This window comes from Canis lupus, chromosome 37, assembly GCF_011100685.1.
Source record: "Canis lupus familiaris isolate Mischka breed German Shepherd chromosome 37, alternate assembly UU_Cfam_GSD_1.0, whole genome shotgun sequence".
Classification (NCBI taxonomy): domain Eukaryota; kingdom Metazoa; phylum Chordata; class Mammalia; order Carnivora; family Canidae; genus Canis; species Canis lupus.
In genome coordinates this window covers 13,946,099-13,968,432 of record NC_049258.1, presented here as the reverse complement: position 1 = coordinate 13,968,432, position 22,334 = coordinate 13,946,099, and the positions used below count along the sequence as shown (strand labels likewise).

The window sequence follows — 22,334 nt, the reverse complement described above, 5'->3', positions numbered from 1 at the left end:
ATGGTGGGAAAACTAACATAGGAGACTTCGTAGCCCAGAACTCTCTTTATTTTATGAGTGTCTCAAGGAGTTACTTGCATTTGTGAAAATGCCAAACTTCTGGCTCCAATGGGTATTTCAGCTCTCATTTTTGGTCATTCTTTTTCAGAGTTTTTGGTCATCAGTTGCCATTCCCTCAAATCCAAGGATTTGTCCATTTCTTTCTTTGTTCCTGTCCCTTTCTTTTCCCTCTATTCAACTTCTCATACTCTCACTTTCTCCCTCCTGAGGATCACAGAATCCCAGGACTGGAAGGGGCATCTAGAGCTCATTCTTCCTTCCATTTATTTGGCTATACTATATGTTTGAGAACTAACCAAGGTTTCAAATAGTGCTCCAAGAACCTGAGAACTGTGGGACCACTTTTTAGCATCTTGTTTTACTCCACTTGGCTTTTGCTTCTGGGAATTTTAAGCATCGAGTAAGTTTTAAGGATTGAGAATTATTATTCCTTGACAATGTATTAGGTGAGGTCTCGAAAGAGACAAATGTGTAGAAATCAACATAATTTATTTATCCTCTCCCCTTTATAAAAATATTTTATTTATTTATTTATTCATGAGAGACAGAGAGAGAGAGGCAGAAACATAGGCAGAGGGAGAAGCAGGCTCCCTGCAGGGAGCTCGATGCAGGACTCCATCCCAGGATCCCAGGATCACGCCCTGAGCCGAAGGTAGACACTCAACCACTGAGCCACCCAGGTGTCCCTAGCCTCCCTTTTATGGTACAGATTATATCATATATTATATATCATCACATACTACATCTGACACAAAATATTCATTATAAAACTCAATATGGTGGCCTGTATGTACTCCAAAATCAAAACTTAACAGCTTAGCAGTGGACAAAATCTAACCTATACTATTTTGCTGATTCTTTATAAAGTGAACATCTTGGCTCTAATCTTAAGAAAATGAGGACAACTTTGAAAGGCACTAAAGAGAAAGCGTGTGTGTGTGTGTGTGTGTGCAAATCTAGAGAAGGGTGAGTTTTTCTTCTTACCTTTCCATGACTTCATGAGTTGAGCAGACAACTCAAATTATACAGTTTACATATCCTATGTTACTTTCAGAGAATAACAATATGCATTAATCTATTTACACCTTTCAAAAACCAGCACAGGAGAAAGAAATCTAATTCCAAGACTTTAAAAGCATTGCTGGCTAGAGGGAAGCCCAGCTAAACAAAAGAGCCCTCAGACACACTGCACGCTGACAGAGACCAACCGTGCTCTTGTTTGTTCCAAGTAAGCTGAGTGACGATTCCCTTTTCCCTACAACTGTGTATCACTGGGTTAGTGATGCTTTTGTAAAGAGGGTTTGACAACAATGGAGAGTCTCCTGCCTGCTAAACAAAAAGTGACAACTCCATTTGAAAGCTGTCCCTAGATATATTTTACGTGCAGAAATTATCTGTGACAGTCCCAATCAAAGTAAAGTTTCATTTCAGTTGGGACATAAATGGACAATACAGTATATGTTACCTTGAATGTTACTGTTTTGCCCAATTAATGGTTAAGGTATTTTTTAGTGAGTTTCTCATAGGTTGCTATTTTTAAACTTAGAAAGTAAAAACGAGTTTTCGCTGATAATGCCCTTTTTGTGTAAGCTAATGCTTACAAGCTAAGCTAATGTAATTTAGGAAAAAAAGTGTACGTAGAAACAGAGGTTGAATAGATCAATATGAAAACCTAGCTTAAGTTACATAAAATGAAATATGGAATGTAAAATAGAAAATGATAAACCATGTTTTTACCTATGGATCCACAGGTATACATGTGGGCAACCTTACTGTGCCCAATAACAAACATCAACACGGATTCACCTACAAAGACGAAACTGTAAACAACACTTCTAGTCTCTGAATTAAAGGGTATGAACAAGGATGCAACTTGCAATTTGTCAAATGTCAGACTACAAGGATCAATGCTCCCTTCTGATATCTGATACACATCATTCCTGGGCTTAAAAAATCAAAACAGACTTTGTTTTAAAGAATATTTTCATGCTCACCTGCCTATTATAGGCCAGTGTGCTAAGAAATCTATTTAAGAGTTTCCCATGATTTGGTGGTAAATTCCATACCATTTTTCATACTATTTAATATAGACCCAAACATTATTTTCTCTACCTTGGCCCACAAAGGACTCTATAAACTCTCAGAAGGCAAGGCCCACAGCTGTTTGAAAACTGACTTCATCAGTTTTATAGGTATGTCTTCAATAGATTCCAGGCCAGAGCAATTAAGTGGGGAAGGGGGCAGAGACTGCCCTGGAAATACTGAGAGTGACTTGCCTATATTCCTGTATTCCACAGTCCTTGCCTTTCCTTGAAAGGTTTTGATATTATTATTGAATCAAAGAGATTCTCTTTTATCTTTTTAAAGGAACATTTCTATAAAAGTAAAGTTTATAATAGTATAGTTACAAATTTTGATATTCAATTGCTGTAAGGGGAAAAAAATCACAAAGTGTGTGTGCGTGTCTGTAAAATTCCACTGCCAAAAGCTTTTTACAATTTCATAACCCAAGTTCTCATTATCTAAGGAGAGGACCACCTGGATAACAGATAAAAGAGATTTCCAATGTGAGAGTTTAGGGAGCTTTACACTAATGTTCTAATTCTTGAAATCTGGGTTTAGGGTGAAGCATTCTTGCAGCAGTAAGCAGAGGGAGAAAGAGGATGGATCCATGGCACTGTGGTTAACAAAGAAGGTAGCAAAGAGGTCTGAGATGGTCAGAGAAGCAAAGCTCAAAGGGAACTCAGGGGCCTCGTAAAACAAATGGTAATGAAATTAAAGATTTATTTTTTATTTGATTGTTAGAGTACTGTAGAGAGGAATAAGAAAGGATAGGCCACTGCTGGGAGATGCTTTGACATGATAACAGCACCAGAGAAAAGGCAGAGCAACCTGAACTCCTATTTTGCTTCCATTAAAGAATCTCAAAACCATATAATTTTGGAGCTAGAAGGAAGTGCTGAGATCACATAGACCCACCCTCCCATCTTTACAGATAGGGAAAGATGCAGAGACATTAAGTGACTCATCTGGCATCTCCATCAAGGGAAGGCAGAAGGGAGCCAGAAAAGAAAAGGATGGTAGGAAAGAGAGAAAAATATACCATCCAAGATGCTTTAAAGGCATCCCAGTTGTCAGTACTCACAAATTATGTCCGTGGTTTTGAAAGAGCTGGGAGGTGTGCCCTTAGAAGCATAGATGGTATCTCTGAGAAATTACAGACCATGAAAGATGTGTCCAGATACTTGGGGTGAGCAAATCACAGCCAATTTTTTTTTTAATGGCCAAAGCAAATTCTAGAAAACTAGAGATCAATAAGTTCAGTGCTCATTTAAAGCAAAATTCTCTGGAATATAACAGTAGAGGTGACTGGAGATCAACAAGAGTCAAATATTAGGCATGGGAAGGAGAGTTACAAAAATGTAATTGCCAACAAGAGCCTTTTCTCTTGGTGGAGCAGCTGTATCAAGCTGACTATAGTTTCTTAATAGTAACTACTCCTTGTGTCCTTAGGAAGTGTTTGAGGCAGAGACCAGATGGAGGAAATAGTGACTTGTGTGTCCTGGGAAGTCTTTTACCCAGGGGACCTTGGTGAGGAGGCATTTCTTGGCAGAACAGAAGTAGGATATGCCACCTCAATCCTGAGAAACAAGGGTCAGGAGAAACCTGTGGGATAACTGAAATTCAAACATCAGAGCAGATCAGAGAGGAGAGACAATCAGAGGGAGGCCATGCTGACCAGGAAGCCAGACAAGTCATATTAGCCTAGGAGGTTGGCGAGCCCAAGAGTGTGACAGGAAAGCTCCATGATCTTAAAGCCATGCAGCTAAGAGTAGAGCCACTTATATTCATTCACTTTTTCAATGCATATTTACTGAATACAAGATGCTTCAGGAACTATGCTGGGATTAGAAGTAAAAATATAGTTCCTGCTTCAGGATCTCATTGAGGAAATAAACAAGTAATGTCTGGGCTAAATCCTGAATAACACATAGGGCTTCACCAGGAAAATAAAAACAAAAAGCAAAACAAAACAGGTACAGAGAGAAATGGCACTATGTTCAATTAGAGCAATGATCTTGGGTCATGAAACTGAAGTTGGGGGCCTTAGAAAGTTGGGAGGATAGGGACAAGAAGAGCATCAAACAGAGAGCTGTATTTTGAGACGCATCAGTAACAGGCAATGCATGTTGGGAGCAGAAGATCACGTTCCCTAGTTCAGCCACTATAGCACCCCAGATTGAGCCTTGTCCAGCTTAGAGCAGCATGTCAATGGGAAAGCACAATGGATCAAAAGAAGTGTGTAAGGAATGTTGAATCCCACAGCATTTCCTCACTGGGGAAATGCAGAGCACAGACATGACAACCAAGGTCACCACTGGCTACCCAAGACCCATTCCCATGGATCTTCCTGGGAAAGAGTCCACTTGTGGGGCTGAGGGATATGGAAGCCTCAAGAAGGTTCTAAATTTCTAGCTTGAGCAAGCACCTAAGTAATGGTACTCTATATTGATGTGTCACAGATACAAAATAGCAGCAATAGTAGGCAAGAAAGGCTTGTAATTAAAAATGGGTATTAATTAAGTGAAGATCAAGTCTGTCATTATAAAATTCTAGAGACATGACATCTTGAGAGGATGATCAGTTTAGCAAGAATAAGAGTTAAACTCATGGAAAGAGAAGGTTCTGCTCTAAAGCACTTTCTTCACTATTCCTGGCTGAATGAATATCATTGGTGGGGGGAAGGATTGTAGTTAAATGAGAATGTTACACTGCTGTAATTAGTTACCTTCTACCTGAGTTAGCAGGTGACCAATCTTGATTCATGGGGACCAGGTGTCCTGTCTGAAGGCCAGGCTCCATCCTCCTGTCTCAGGTAGAGCCTTTTAGGCTGGGCTGGATCATTGGTCTGTCTCCCTTCCAGGCAAAACAAGGACAGAGCTGGGATGTGACTAGATTTGCACCTTGTCTAGCTCAGCCCATTTTGAGGTTACCTCACTACGTGGCAGCTGAGACTTAAATTGGGGTACATGTTTCTACAGACAGAAAAGGCAGGGCTGATTTGTCTGTTCCCTGGGAGAGAAAATTGTTTACATGTCTTTTTTTAAAAAGATTTTATTTATTTATTCATGAGAGACACAAAGAGAGAGGCAGAGACACAGGCAGAGGGAGTAGCAGGCTCCATGCAGGGAGCTTGATATGGGACTGGATCCCAGGACCACAGGATCACAACCTGAGCCAAAGGCAGATGCTCAGCCACTGAGCCACCCAGGCACCCCTACATGTCTTTTTCTTACTCTAGCCCATAAACTCTGTGAAGGAAGGAAAAGTAGTTCTTACCTAGCGGCAGGTTTAACATAAGAAAAAGTTTTCCACCATAGGTGCTATCCTTAAATGAAAGAGTTTTCTCATTACCCTGGACTCCCTATCTGGAAAACTTCAAAGTGAAACATCAGCCACCATTGGAAATATGCTGAAGAGATTCTGGTATTTCAATATGGCAGCCAATAGTCACACATGGCTATTGAACACTTGAAATGCCGCTAGTCCAAATTGAGATGTGTTGTAAAGTGTAAAATACACACCAGATGTTGAAGACTTACTATGAAAAAAGAAGTATAAAACAGTTCTATAATAGCTGTTTTGAACATATGTTGAAATTATATTTTGCATATATTTGGTTAAATAAAATATATTATAAAATGAGGCTACTAAAAATTTAAAATTAAATATGTGGTTGACATTATATTTCTCTCAGAGCTGCTCTAAACTAATGTCAAGCTGTCCAACTGTCCTGACATCAGGTTGGGCTTAGTAATTCTGTTCTTGATTTGACTATTTCCTACATAGAGAAGAAAGTCTCATTAATTGAGAACATCTTCCCATTTATTATAATCCAGTGGCATTTCCCATAATTAATAAATACACTGAAATGCAACTCAACCCCCAGAAAAAAATTCGTTTTCTCTCTCTTCACTGTTAAACATGGTTCTAATGGTGTCAACTTTTGTTGTTATTGTTCAAAAAAGGGGATAAATAATTTAATCTAAAATACTGGCATTCAAACAAAAACATCTAAAAGGACATACTCTAGAAACTTTTGTGTTTGTTTAGGGTGCAGGTCAATGAGGATGATATGTTTGATCAGAGAAGTTGAGATAGTATTTAATTAAAATATTACCAGTCCACAAATAATACGTTATTTTAATATGACTGCCTTTAAATCAAATGGTGGAATAAACAGAGCCACTGAGATTCTTAATTGAATGGGGTGTGGTGGGAACAGTGGATTACTTATTTGCAGTGATAAAGCTTTTTTTGGCAGGTTTGTAACAGCATTTGAGAAAAGAAATTCAAATTTATGCCCATTCAACTGTGGAGACAGAGCATGTTGCTAAGGTGCAAGAGGCTCCTTGGAGTGCAACAAGGGTCAAAACATGGACACTGATGCAGATGGTAGCCTTTACAATGACAGTAAGACAAAAAGAAAGCCATATTCTCTCTTCCAGGAAACAGAACTGGAGCAAAGCCACAGAACATTCTGGCTTGTAAAGGAATGAGCTTTCTTGGCCAACTCACCAAAATGGGGAAATGACGGCTGAAACTTTAGAAGGTTTTAAAAAGATTTGCCACACATTTATTTTGCATGATATAAAAAAGCAAAACCAAATAAGCATTGCTTTCTTCTAGTCTGCACCCTAGTTGATCACAGTGTGATCCCGGGACCAGCAGGGTGACCGTCATCAGGAGCTTGTTAGAAATGCAGAACCTCAGGCCCACCTAGGCCCTCTGGAATCAAAATCTGCATTTTAACAAGATTGCCTGGTGATTTGAATGCATCAGTTTTGAAAAGCCAAGCTTTTCCTTTGTAGAAAATATAGGTCTCTGTCACAGCTGCTTCCTTTCTGTCTGGAGAACCCCATGGAAGGTGACCTCCCCCTTCTTACTCTGTTTAGGAAAAGAGCACCAGTGAGTTAAGGATCCTGGTTGGAGGTAGCTTCCAACCCATCGCTGGTCAATTAATGCAGCTTTTAGCTGCAATTATTGGACATCACTGCTCCCCAGATGCTTCTGGCATCTGCGAACAAGTTTTTACCCTATCCTTTCAATGGTGCCAGTTTTCTCCCAGAAGTACCTGTTTTCTTTTCTTTTGCATCAATTCGATTTTCACCAGAATGGAAAATGGAAAAGCTTTGAATTATCAGCTTTTCTAAAGTGAACCGCTACTGCCTTTTTTTTTTTTAAGTAGAAGGGACTTGCCACTCAACTGCCCATAATTGCAGAAAGAACTGTCATTGGCCTGGGACTATTATTCAACAGTGCTATTATCTTCCACAAGGAAAGTTTATAGAGTTGGACTTTATACACATGGGAGAAAAAAGAGTACAGACTGAAATAGAACTCTGGAGAAAGAAAACAATTTAAAAAAAATGAATACAGCAGTAAACATAGCACAGTGGTTAAGTGTCGAGGCTCTGGGTTCAGGCTACCTGGCCCATCCCTGATGACAGTGGGCCAGTCCCTCATGTTCTCTGCAACTCGGGTTCCTCATTTGTACCTCGGGGACAGTAATAGTACTACTTGGTCAACATTAAATGATATATGCAAAGCAATTAGTACAGCGTCTAGCCATAGCAAATTGTCAGTAATATTTGGTGTTGGCTATTATTACTAATAATCCTTAATTTTATTACTTATCAACACATACCATTGGGTTTTTGAGTTATATGACATTAGGCCAAACTTCAGTAAATATGTAGATGTAATTATAATAAAACAATTTCTTAAAATCACACGGAAATTTCAAATTACTCTTTGTCGTTAGACCAGGAGGAAAATGATGTTGGCTTATTAGAGATCTAACAAAACCATACCATTACAACTGTGCACGTACACAGCCTCACCATTACAAGGCACACCGGTGAACCTAGAGCAGCCCGGTGTCGACTAATTAACTTCTCAAGGCTTCCAGGGGGTCTCCTGGGTGTTCTACAGGTTCCACCAAGCCAAAGAAGGCTGGAGAAGAGGAAATAGGATTAACTTCTTGATTGGAAGGGTGATTAAACACTGGAACAGGATACCAAGGGAGGCTGTAGGATTTCCTTCTCTAGGGAACTTTTAAACAGGAGACACAACTGTCTGGCCTGCATGATGTGGGTCTTCTGCCTGGAAGCAGGGAATTGAAATGAATGAACTCAAAAAGAAAAATCACATTTTAATGTTAGTGTTTCGTTTTTTTTTTTTTTAAAGGTAGAATTAATTTCCTTTCCAAATTATAGGAAAATACACTGCTGCCTGTCCCCCCGACCCCCAGTGAGATTCCTCACTTCCCTCCTTTACCACTCTGACTGTACTTAGGGTGGCTGTGATTTACTTGTTGACATGTCTGTGTCTCCTATTAGACTATATGGTCCCTAGGACCAGGTCCTGGGAGGCTAGGACACTATCATTGCATAGGCACCCATGGATACCTGGTGCAGAAGAGTAGGGTGACTATTTAATTGCACAGATGGGATGGCATTTATAAAAAAGTCTCTGATATTCTCCTACACTCAACTTTGAGGTAGGTCATTCATTCATTTATTTATCCAGTATTTATAGAGTAAAGCTATGACAAATGAATTCCAAAAATATTTTTACAATGCCTCCTATGCACAAAGTAAATCTTTCCCCAAAGAACCCATGTGGAGAGCTGGAGGTACAAAACCCATTTTTCTACTTCCACGAGGGCTAGCAGTTGCAGATTTAAAGAAGTACCCACTACAGGCTGAAAACAATATATGGCAATTCTTTACCTCTCTTACAGAATTAGAGTAGCTTCTTAAAACCCCCATGGGTTCTACATACTCTAACTCAGAACTAAGCAACTCATAGAAAAATAAAATATGCCTGGCTACCTGGGATGAAGGTTTTAGTGAAGATCCCTCAATATAACACTTTTCTAGTCCTGTTGTCCTCCTTGGCAGCTTTTATTCCAAAGGGCCATCCCTGAGGCTGCTGCCGTGGCTGCCTGGTGTGTGAGAGGGGTGGGCTTTCCTACTTCAGGAGGCCTGCTTTGTTAAAATGCTCTCTTGGTAAGCAGAAAGGCCACAATCTATCAGGATTTCAGTTCAGCATGCAAGTGACTGGCCTATAAACATAATTTTTTAACAGCTTTTCTTCAGCAACTCGACTGTTTAATTAATCTTCAGCCATTAACCATTCATTTAAAATGCCACTTACGAAATCTTAATTTTGCACATTATCAGCTGGTTCACAAATAGCTAAACCATGAGCAGAAGCGTAATGATCTCTCTCTCCCTGTTCTTAGAGCTCACCAAGCTTATAGCCAATTTTGGCTTCTTAATTAACCATATGCATATAAGCACTTAAATTAAATGACAGTTTTTTTTTTTTAAAGAATTAATGTGCACTGAAATGTTAACACTGACATCATTCTGCTGCCTGTCGAAGGGCTGGAAAGCACTGCCTGGCCAGGCCACAACTACTCTGGATGCCCAAAGGTGATGCAGGTGTGAGAATATTCCCATATCAGTTGAGTTGTCCTTACTGACGGCACCCTTGCAATGATATTTTGCATCCATTGTTCAAATTCTCCAACCTTTATGTTTTAAGAAAAATAAGAAATGTCATCCCCAAGACATTCTTTAGCACTGGGCATTCAGAAACAACAAATCCAGCAGCACATCCTTTTTCAGTGGTTGACCCCAATTAGGTGAGTCAGTTCAAACCAAATAAGAGGGCAGGGAGGGACATTCAGGGCAAAAAAATAATTGTCAGCTGATGCTGAAATGACTTTTTCTCTGAGTAGGCCTCTGATTATTAGAGCCCACAGAGAAATTACTTGCAATTTTACCGGTGTCAGCCAGGGTCAAGGTCCAAGTTAAAAACTGGGTGCAGAATTGTTCAGGATGGTTCATCATGGCACATGGAAGGCTTTCACCCATGATCTATGCTTGGGTCATATTTGAGATTTGATGGCTAGCCCCCGTCAAAACCACCTCCAAACTTCAGGGACTAGACTACGAGTCTGTAATTGATTTGACTGGTAGTAGTAATAGACATTATATTTTGGAGAATTATAGTAATCCTGGGCATTTTTCTTTTTCTAGTATCCAAATACAGAGATCCCAAGGATAGGCAAAAATGAGGAATCACAAATGAAAATTATGTTGCATCATCTATTAAAACTCCATGCTCCTGGAATGAGGAAAATTGTTAGAGTGTTCATTAAAAATGTTTTACAACACTGTGGGAGTGAAAATGGGAAAAATAGCAGACCGTTTTCTGAATCACAATGTGAATTGAGGTACAACACCTCTGAATTCATTAGACACGTAGGGTAGGTGACACATGGTGGTTATGAGCCTCGTTTTACTTATATCATACCTGTGCAAATTACTGAAGCGGTTTTGACTGAGAATTCATGTGCAGGTGTCAAAAAAAAAAACTAAACAAACATTGACTGTAATTAGAAACAGAAATGTACTGATTGACGAAAGAACTAAGAACCAAACATGCGCATAAACAATTTGAGTTTCAGCAAACTTGGCATTTTGTAATCCTGTTAGCAATTCAGTTTTTAATCCAAGTAAGTACTTAAAATACAAGCATATCTTGACTCTGCAATTTCTGAGGCTGGATTCCAAGAGAATAACAATTCATCCTCCTAGAAGACCTTTCAGGCTGAAAGGAATTATCAGAGCTTTCCAAAAACTAATGTATAAAATCCACTAAGCTACATCGATTCTGTGATTCCTTCACTGATCATCAATTCATTTAATAAACATGTATTGGGTACCTACTATGTGCTAAATATTGGGAATGCAGTTCTTAAGTCAGTCTTGCTAACAAAAAGGTACAGTCCAATTAGGCAAATGTAGCAGTCACTCACAGAGTTTAGTTTTGATTTTAGTATGTTCCCTTCAAAAACTCCCTGAACATTTTTCTTTGTGTTAAGGAACTAAAGGCAACCGTCAAATTATGGAAAGAAGGAAGACACCTTAACCTAGTGCCTTAACCTGGTATGGAAGCCAGCAGCATCAGTGCCACAGGCAGCTTGTTAGACACATCAATTTTAGGGTTCCATCTCAGACCTACTAAGTCAGGAGCTCTGTGATTTAACAAGATTTCCAGATGATTCTGCAAGCTCATGTTTGAGAATTATTACCTTGGTTGCTTAAAAGTTTATCTTTAACCGCAGAAGCATACATATATCAGATTAATAAGGCATCTCATAGCCCTGAGAGTAAGTGATGGGTGGGAAATGGGTTAGGTCTTTGGGAGTTAGGATGCATGTTCCTGAATAGGCTGAAAGTGATGGGTGCCCTGACATGTGATGAAGAAAATGGGAACCTGCACTGTGACCTGCACTAGGACATACCTCTTGGTCCAATGAAGGAAAGGTGCCACGCTGACTGATTAACTCACCCGATTACTAAGCCTCTTTGTTCTCTACCTGATGTCCATAAGAGAAACTTCTTTCACTTCACATATGCCAAGCTCCTTTTCACATCAGGATTTTCTCCCCATGCTGCTCTTTTTTTCCCCATGCTGCTCTTTTGTCTGAAATGCCTTTCATTCCCCTTTCACCACCAAACTACTCTTAACTACTCATTCTTCTTGTCTCAACTTAAATGTCACTTTCTCATTTAATCCTTCCTTGATCCTTCACAATGTCAAATATGTTTATAGCACACTGTGCCTCTCCTTAGTAGTACTTATAATTAAGTATTTAATATTTGTCTCTTCTAGTAGATCTTAACTTCCATGACAGTAAGGACTTTGTCCAAATTTCACTCAACAAATATTTGTTGAATGAATGGGGATTTTTTTTTTCTTAGAAACTGTTTATTTTCCATCAATCTTATTTCCATTTTGTTTGTCTTTGTGGAAGAGAAACTTAAGACCACTCATTGGCTGTTCCTACCCATTCACAGTGGCCTGAGCAGTGGGAGCTACAGACCAGGCTTCAGTGGCAGACTGAGTGCTCTAGTCTTCAGTAGGAAACTACTGAATAGGCACAGAGAGCACCTGCATGCCTTCAGACCAGTCTGCGACTTTAAGTTGAGTGAACTCAGGAGCTGGAGCAGTCCATTCATCCTGAAATTCCTCCTTGGTCATGGCCATTTCAGCAGTGGCCTGATCTTCCTCTCCAATCTCTTCAGGGTCTCTGTAGAACTAGATAGAGATCAGACATGGCTTCCCATGGGTGTTCACAGGAAATGGTGCCATGCATGCATAGAACTTCCCGGGCCATCATCCACCACACCAGACTCACTGAGTGAGCTCCCCTGTTGCAGGAGATGGCAATGTCCACATGGTGCAGGGGAGAGTCTATTACACAGAGCAATGATAGGTTAACATAAGATGCCTCTGTGAGAGCTGATGATCAGCCCTGGGATTAGTAACCACCAGAAGGCTCAGTTCCCAGAAGGCTGCCTGGATCTGGTTAGTGAAGTTTCCAGGAAAGAAGCAGACAACAATACGAGTGGCTCTGGAAGCAGCAGTGAACTTCGGCATAGCTCACTGGCCAGTATTCCTGGCCAGGGAATGAATGATATGGCATCGACATGAGCTGAGCTGATGGCAACAACAGCATGAGCTGCCAGCAGAAGTTTCTCCCAGGTTCCCTTCAAATTTATTTATTTATTTATTTATTTATTTATTTATTTATTTATTTATTTATTTATTTATTTATTTATTTATTTAAAAGATTTTATTTATTCACTCATGAGAGACAGAGAGAGAGAGAGAGAGAGAGACAGAGAGAGGCAGAAACACAGAGGAGAAGCAGGCTCCATGCAGGGAGCCCGATGTGGGACTTGATCCTGGGTCTCCAGGATCATGCCCTGGGCCGAAGACAGGCACTAAACTGCTGAGCCACCCAGGGATCCCCTCTCTTCAGATTTATGATGTAGACTCTTCCTTTTGTATATGTACTGTTCCATTTGGAAGTCAATGTTGGTGCCTCCAAGGTGGGTTCTTGCTGCAAGGAATTTGAGGACTTCCTCTTCCTTCATTTGCAGGGTGTCAAGGGCTCTGGACATTTTGAAAGTTTCCCTTTAAGTTATTTTATTTTTTTATTTTTTATTTTTTTTTATTTATTTATGATAGTCACACACAGAGAGAGAGAGAGGCAGAGACACAGGCAGAGGGAGAAGCAGGCTCCATGCACCGGGAGCCAGACGTGGGATTCGATCCCGGGTCTCCAGGATCACGCCCTGGGCCAAAGGCAGGCGCCAAACCGCTGCGCCACCCAGGGATCCCTCCCTTTAAGTTATGATGGGAATGCAAAACCATGTGATAGGGACCCCTCCCCAGGTTGAATGAGGATCTATTAAAAAGTAAATTTTAATGGAACTCACATGAGTGTTAAAGAACCATGTTTCCTAAGCCCTGGCCTGGAGCTAAACAGGTTCAGGGCATATCATCAATGGTTCCTGTAATCCTTTTTTCTTATATTTTTAGATATCTCTATTCTCTACTTCTTCACCTGACTGATGTAGTGAAAGAGAGGGCATTTTAACAAACAGTGGTAGAAAAATGGGGGAAAAACATGACTAAAATGAGCATTCAATACAAGGCCACTGTGCTACAGGTTTGACATGCATCAACTCTTTACATGTCCAAAAATCCTATGAGATATGGTATCATTTTCACCTAGAGGTGAAGAGAGGCTCAAAGATGTTACATACTATGGCCAAGGACCACTGAGTGGTCGAATTAAGATTCACACTTAGGAACTTCAAATTCTATGCTTTGAAAACACTTGGAGATAGATAATAATCTCAAGAGAAGTAATAGACATTTAAACATTGCTCAAGAGGCAACATTATATAAGAAATGTCTTAATACTGAGAATATATTAAGTGTCCAATGAATACTATGTTAAGGTACCATCACTTTCATCATCCTTAATCTTGAAAATCATCCTAAATATTATGTTTCTAGAGCCTAAAGTTCATACCTGAACAGATGCTGGACATACTTTATTTGATATAGCAAGGTTTGGAGAAATTCTCCCACAGAAAAAAAAATGACCCAAAAGGAAGTTTATGAACCGAGCCTCTTCAAAACTGCACATAGACTCAAATGATCTGAAAATTATGACTGAAGTCTACTGCTTTACATTTCTTGTTTTCCAGTGAGTTAGTTTTGAGACTTGGAAATCATATACACTTGTGAAAGCTGTTTTCCAGACTTGAAACTGGAATTATGCACATATGAGCCTTTTGATACTGTAATATCCCAAATTTCTAAAATACTTAGATCTAGTTCTGTTTCTTTTTCTTGGCATTTCTTAGTTTTCATGCATATAAGTACCCAGATAAACCGGTTTTCAAGATACTTGCCAGCTTTCACCAACACTGGCCTCACTGCCAGAAGAAAAAGGCAGGAAGAAAGCGGCAGCAAGTAGAAGCTGTGATAGAAGTGGAGCACCATAAGATTAGCTATTCTTTATGGAACAACACTGAGACATGAACTATGAGAGAAAACAAATCTGTCCTCCCTCTTGTTCACCAAAATGGCGAGGATGGCCTCCAGGGTCTCTGAGTGAGAGCATGGTAGAGAGAGATAACTTCTGGAAATGATACTGATGTAAAGGTTCATGAGACCAATGTTCAAGAGCATAGAGTGATTGCTGTACTGTAGGGAATCAAAAAGAAAGACCAACATGAAGAAAACTGAATGCTAATGACCAATCTCTTCAATACCTTCTCCAAAATCAGTATATATTTAAATTCAAATCTATAATCATTTAGAGTGCCTACTATGAGTACCTACTATGTACTAGGTCCTTTACATATGGCTTTCATATGTATTTGTTCTTTTAGCCCATTAATAACAAAGTCTATTAACTATAAATTTACATTATTATGATATTAACACTTAGCATTAAAAATGGATAAGGGAGTTTCATTTTTGGTAACGGTGGAAGACTTTGCTGCATTCTCACTTTTGTGAGAAGAACTGGAATAACTGGACAGACATGGAAAAAAAATTAAAAAGCTGCTTGAAAGCTTTAGAGAGTTAAAGGAGCCAGAACCTGAGGGATCAAGAATGATTCTGAAAAAGTAGATAAGTAGATTGAATAAGCCTAATATTCTGTGGCACTTTTCCCTGCAAGTCTTTTGCTAATTCGTAAGTGGTACAGATTCAGATGCTAAATAAAATGAGCAGAGCTTAAAGGCTAAGAGACTTGGAGACTGAGAAGAGATTTTGACATTCTCATAGGATTGGCAAGATAGAAATTAGAGTCCATGGTCTGCTAACAAAGAAGAGTCTAGTAAACAATTCAGATGTATGGTTAGGAATATAGAAAAGCTATACCCCAGGAGTCAAGGTAAATAGACTACAAATAGACTATCCCTTACAACAACTGAAACCCAGCTTCCAGTCATCTAAATCTAAGACTAGAATAAATCAATATGACCCTAATTTGCCTGTCAAAAAGCAAAGTAAACCCTCTCTGGAAAAAGATAACATCAGCCTGAGATTATTTCTACAATTTTTAAGCACTAAGTCTAGCATTCAATCAATGCATACCAGGAGATAGGACCAAAGGCCTAAAAACAAGGTGGAAAATCAAATCATGTAAATAGACTCAAAGCTAATCCAGATATTTATATTATTATATATGGTTCTCAAAATAACTATAATTAAATATGTTCAAGAAAAAGATGACAAGATGGAGAATTTAATCACAGAAGTATAATCTCAGGGTAAATCAAATGGACACACTAAAACTGAAAATCACCATAACTAAAGTTAAGAGCTCAATAAATGGGTTTAATAGAAGATGACACAGCTAAAGGAAAAATTAATACATCGGAAGACAAAGCATTTAAAAATAACCAAACAATCACAGCTTAAAAAAAAAAAGCACAGAACCAAGAAACATGTACCTGTACAAAAAGATCTAATATTTTTGCATTATTAGACTACCAAAAAAAGAGAATGGTACAAAACAAAATGTGAAGAGATATTGTCTGAGAATTTTCCAAAATTGATGAAAAACAGATTTAAGAAGGTCTACAAACCCTTATCCAATTTATTTAGATAAGTATTTTGATATTTATTTTGATAAATAAAAATTATTTTATTTATTTATTATGATTTTATTTATTCATGAGAGATACACTGAGAGAGGTAGAGACATAGGCAGAGGGAGAGGCAGACTCCCTGTGGGGAGCCTGATGAGGAACTCAACTCCAGGATCCTGGGATCACGACCTGAGCTGAAGGCAGATGCTCAACCACTGAGCTACCTAGGTGCCCGCTTACTCAGTTTTAAATACAGCAACACATATGCACATGCACACACATAGGTACATTGTAGTGAAACTGTTGAAAAGCAAAGACAGAGAAAAGTTTAAAGCAATTGAAGACAAACAGATACATTTTCTTCAAGGGAATAACTGACAATGGACTTTGGAGAAAACATTGAAAGCCAGAAAACAACGGGATTATATTTTTTAAATATTAAAAGAAGAAAAAGATCTGATAAGTACATACCCAGAGAAAATATCCTCAAAAAAAGGATAAAATTATAAAAAATAAAAACAGAGGATTTGCTACAATAAATACTAGGGAAATTATAAAAGGTAAAAGGAGTAACATTCCGGATAGAAGCAAAACATTCAGGAAGAAATAAAGAACAACAGAAACAGTTAAAATAAACAGTGGGTGCTTGGTGGCTCACCTCAATAGGTTGAGCATTTGACTTGGTTCAGATCATGATCTCAGGGTTGTGAGACTGAGCCCTATGTCAGGCTCCACAGTCAGCTTGGACTCTTCTTGAGATTCTTTCCTTCCCCCTGTTTCTGCCCCTCCCTTCCTCTGCTCTCTCTTTTTCTCAAATAAATAAATAAAATCTTAAAAAAAAAACCCAACTAGTTACCATATAGAATAATAATTACAGCGTGCTTTCAGCTCAAAGCATATGTATACTTAAAATACATGAAAACATAGCCTAAAAAGCAGGAGGGATTAAATGTAGTTAAAGTATTCCAAATTCTATGCATTGTTTAGGAAATGACAAAAGTACTAATTTATTTTGAAATACAATAAATCAAGAATGTATATTATAATCTTTTGAGTAATAAAGGTACCAGAAGGAGAGGAGAAAGCATAACATTCATTCACAGAGGTAAAAAAAATGAATCATACAAAATTCTTTTTTTTTTTTTTTAAGATTTTATTTATTTATGCATGAGAGACATAGAGAGAGAGAGGCACAGGCAAAGGGAGAAGCAGGCTCCATGCAGGGAGCCCAACATGGGACCCGATCCCGGGTCTCCAGGATCCCACCCCTGGGCTGAAGGTGGCGCTAAACCACTGAGCCACTGGGGCTGACCCAAAATTCTTGGTTAATAGACTTTTAAAAGAAGGGAGGAGAGAAAAATAAGCATAGAATGGGTGGAAAAGTAGAAAGTGGAGAATAAGAGGTTTAAACCACAGTATATCTGCAGTACCATTAAGTGTAAAGAGACTAAATTACTACAATTAAAATACAGATTGTCTGACTGGATATGAAAACAAACCAAAATCTAATTATGTGCTTCTTAAAAAGACACTTTAAATATAAGGATCCAGAAAATATTGAAAGCGAAAAGAAGAAAAATATATACTAAGCAAAAATTAAGCAAAAGAAAGATGCTATGCTATAGCTAGATCAATATCAGAGTTAACTTTGAAGCTATAGTCATTACTAGGAATAAAGTATGATGAATCATGATCATAAAAGGGTCAATCCTATAGGAACTCATGACATTCCCAAATTTTTGTAAACCTGATAACAAGCTTCAAAATGTAGAAAGCCAAAATGACAAGACTAAAAGGAGAAATGAATAAATCCACATTTGTAGGAAGCTATTTTAACTTTAACCAAAATGGGATAAAACTAGAAATCAACAGCAGAAAGATAATTGGAAAGTCTCTCATCATTTGGAGATGAAACAACACACTTCTATATAATGTATGGATCAAAGAAGTTCCAAGGAAAATTGAAAAACAAACAAACATTGAACTGAATGAAATGCAAGCACAACATATCAAAATATATAGGATGCTTCCATAGAAATGTTTCCATTAGAAAAAAGGAAAGTCCCAAATACAAAATTTAAACTCCACTTTAAGAAACTAAAAAAAAAAGAGGGGGGAGGGAACCCAACAAAGCAAGCAGAAAAATAGAAATAATAAAGAACAGAAATCAATAAAATTAGAAACAAATATAATAGAGAAAATTAATAAAACAAAATAGCTGATCAATAAAATTCAAAAAGATCAATAAAATTGAAAAAGATCAATAAAATTGACAAAGCTCCAATAAGACCAACAAAGTAAAAAGAAGGGACAAATTAAATATCAGGAATGAAACAGAGGATAATATTACAACAGATTCTGCAATTCAATAAGAGAATATCCTATCAAGAGGACAATAAAGAAATGCTATGAACAACTCCACACATAAATTTGACAACTTAAGTAGCAAATTCTTAGCAAAGTGAAAGCTACTATAATTCACACAATATGGGATAATTGGAATAGTCTTCTAATTATTAAGGACATCAAATTTATAATAAAAAACCTCCCAAAAAAGAAATCTCTAAACCTAGATTATTTCTCTGGAGAATTTTACCACATGTTTAAAAAGGCAATAACACCAGCTATATACAATTTTTTCCAGAAAAAGAGGTAAGACTTCCCTTCCCATTCAATAAAACCAGTGAACCCTGGTACCAAACCCAATAAGAATACAAAACAAAAGAAAACAAAATGAAACTACTGACCAATATCTCTCATGAATGTAGTTGAAAAATTTTTATCAAAATATTAACAAATGGTGCTCGCTTTGGCAGCACATATATAAAATATTAACCAATGAAATTAAGTAATGCATGAAAAGAATTAAATACCATGACCAAATAGACTTTATTCCCAGATACAAGGCTGGTTTAGTGTTTGAAAAGCCATAATCCAACATGTTAATAGGCTAGAAAAGAAAAATCACATAATCATATCAGTTGGCAGAAAAATCATCTGATAAGACTTAATATCCATTTGTGATAAAACCCTCAGAAAACTAGAAATTAAGGACAATTTCCTCAATTTGATAAATACATCTACAAAAAACCTATGGCCAACATCATACTCAACAGGGGAAAGACCAAATAATTTTCTCCTAAGATTAAGAACAAGAATGTTTGCTCTCACTATTGCTATTCAACATAGTATGAGAAATTCTAGCCAGTGCAATAGAGCAAGAAAAGGAAATAAAAGACCTAGTAGATAGAAAAAGAAGAAATAAAGCTTATGGTCACACAAAATTCGTAGATGATTATTTATAGCAGGTCTGTTTGTAATAGCCAGCCTCAAACTGGAAACAACTAAAATGTCCCTCAATAGGTAAATGATTGAACAAACTATGGTGCATCCATACCTTGGAATATTACTTAGCAATAAATAGGAATGAACTATTGATACCTACAATGGCTCGGATGGATCTCAAGGTCACCACTTTGTGTGAAAAAAAGTTCCCCATTTATTTAATTCCATTTAGGTAGTATTTTAGAAATGACAAGATTACAGAGATGGAAAAACAGATTAGTGGCTGCCAGGGATTGGGAATGGCAGAAAGAAAGATGTGTAACTATAAAGGGATAGCATAAGGAATATATTTGTGATGATGAAATAGTTCTGTATCTTGATTGTAGCAGTAGTCACATGGAGATAAAATTGGCATAGAACTATACACACCTTGTACCAATGTCAAATTACTGGTTTTCATATTATACTATAATTATGTTGAGGTAGCTATTGGATAAAACTTGGTGAAGAGTACAAGGATTTCTCTGTGCTATATTTGCAACTTCCTGTGACTTTATAAAAAGTTCAAAATAAAGAGTTCAAAATAATTATAACTATATAAAATATTACTATATATAATAACTATAAACATATGGTTATGAAAAAAGCAAATAAAAATACATGAAATAATGTTGGCAAGAAATGGCCTACCAAATTAAAAAAAAAAATCTACTAAATGGAGAAGAGCCTTTTAGAATTCTCCACTCAACTTCAATTCATTCCTAGTTGATTAATAGTAACCTTTAATGATATAAATACCTAGATACTAGTATATATAATAGTAACTTAAATGATGCATATAATGGACAGATGCTGTTTTGTGTGTACATATATATATATATGTATACAGTATGCATGTGTGTGTGTGTGTGTGTATAGTAAAATTCTTGAACAGTCTTATGTAGGCAGTATGTTTATGTCCACGTTATAGACGAGGAAACTAAACCAGTGAGAAGGTCAGAAATCAGTAGAGAAAGTGGCTTAAGAATATCCTATCAGGCTTTGCTCTAAAGATGGTTATGGCTCAGGCCCAGACCACTGCATATAGAAAATCCACTGCATTTGCATTGAAGAGAATATTCCTCCTAGCTTTGTGCTCAGAGATCTTAGTGATTTGGAAAGTGAGAAGCTGAGTAATGGCCAAGTTTGAGGGAATCCAGAGTGCTTGCTCAGGATTAATTAAAAGTCTGGGTAAAATTACATCTCTTGAATTCTATTTCTGGATGGGTACATATCAATCCTCAGTCAGCTCTCCAGAGGGGAGGGTATTCCACAGCATATAAATATTAAAACATCTCTTCAAGATGTTGGATATTTATGAGTACTAACATTAAAACTATCTTTTACTGCCCTTTCTCATCCCACTGATTATTTATTGTTTGAAAAGATAAATATAGGAAAGCAATTGACCTAACAATGGCCTCTTCCTGATTACACATTGCATTAAATACAGAAATTATAAAGAGGGCACTTTGGAATCTGTCTTTAACATTAGCAAAGACTGTGTAATGAAAAGGTATGTGGCTTAGCCTAATAGATTAATGCAAACCACAGGTCACAAGAGGCTTGGAGAAGTGTGGTAGATCAACACAAATCTAGCACTATTACAGAGAAGTAGGTCAAAGCCCAAGGATTCTGGTGTGCTTGTACCTCCACACCTCTGAGGAGGATGCTTTGCCCATGATAGGCATCTAATATTTTATTTTTAAAAAAAATTTTTAATAATAAATTTATTTTTTATTGGTGTTCAATTTGCCAACATACAGAATAACACTCAGTGCTCATCCCATCAAGTGCCCCCCTCAGTGCCTGTCACCCATTCACCCCCACCCCCCACCCGCCTCCCTAGTTCCACCCCTAGTTCGTTTCCCAGAGTTAGGAGTCTTCATGTTCTGTCTCTCTTTCTGATATTTCCCACTCATTTCTTCTCCCTTCCTTCTATTCCCTTTCACTATTATTTATATTCCCCAAATGAATGAGACCATATAATGTTTGTCCTTCTCCGATTGACTTACTTCACTCAGCATAATACCCTCCAGTTCCATCCACGTCGAAGCAAATGGTGGGTATTTGTCATTTCTAATGGCTGAGGAATATTCCATTGTATACATAAACCACATCTTCTTTATCCATTTGTCTTTCGATGGACACCGAGGCTCCTTCCACAGTTTGGCTATTGTGGACATTGCTGCTATAAACATTGGGGTGCAGGTGTCCCGGTGTTTCACTGCATCTGTATCTTCGGGGTAAATCCCCAGCAGTGCAATTGCTGGGTCGTAGGGCAGGTCTATTTTTAACTCTTTGAGGAACCTCCACACAGTTTTCCAGAGTGGCTGCACCAGGTCACATTCCCACCAACAGTGCAAGAGGGTTCCCCTTTCTCCGCATCCTCCCCAACATTTGTGGTTTCCTGCCTTGTTAATTTTCCCCATTCTCACTGGTGTGAGGTGGGATCTCATTGTGGTTTTGATTTGTATTTCCCTGATGGCAAGTGATGCAGAGCATTTTCTCATGTGCGTGTTGGCCATGTCTATGTCTTCCTCTGTGAGATTTCTGTTCATGTCTTTTGCCTATTTCATGATTGGATTGTTTGTTTCTTTGGTGTTGAGTTTAATAAGTTCTTTATAGATCTTGGAAACTAGCCCTTTATCTGATATGTCATTTGCAAATATCTTCTCCCATTCTGTAGGCTTTGAGTTTTGTTGACTGTATCCTTTGCTGTGCAAAAGCTTCTTATCTTGATGAAGTCCCAATAGTTCATTTTTGCTTTTGTTTCTTTTGCCTTCATGGATGTATCTTGCAAGAAGTTACTGTGGCCGAGTTCAAAAAGGGTGTTGCCTGTGTTCTCCTCTAGCATTTTGATGGAATCTTGTCTCGCATTTAGATCTTTCATCCATTTTGAGT

At 38.0% G+C, this 22,334-nt stretch overlaps 1 protein-coding gene and 1 pseudogene across 4 annotated transcripts in view; both read right to left on the bottom strand.

The window, feature by feature from the left end:
- Positions 1–22,334, bottom strand: part of PARD3B (par-3 family cell polarity regulator beta) — a 980,882-nt gene that overhangs the window by 123,492 nt on the left and 835,056 nt on the right. The window lies entirely within an intron of this gene.
- Positions 11,963–13,109, bottom strand: LOC106558321 (annotated as a pseudogene).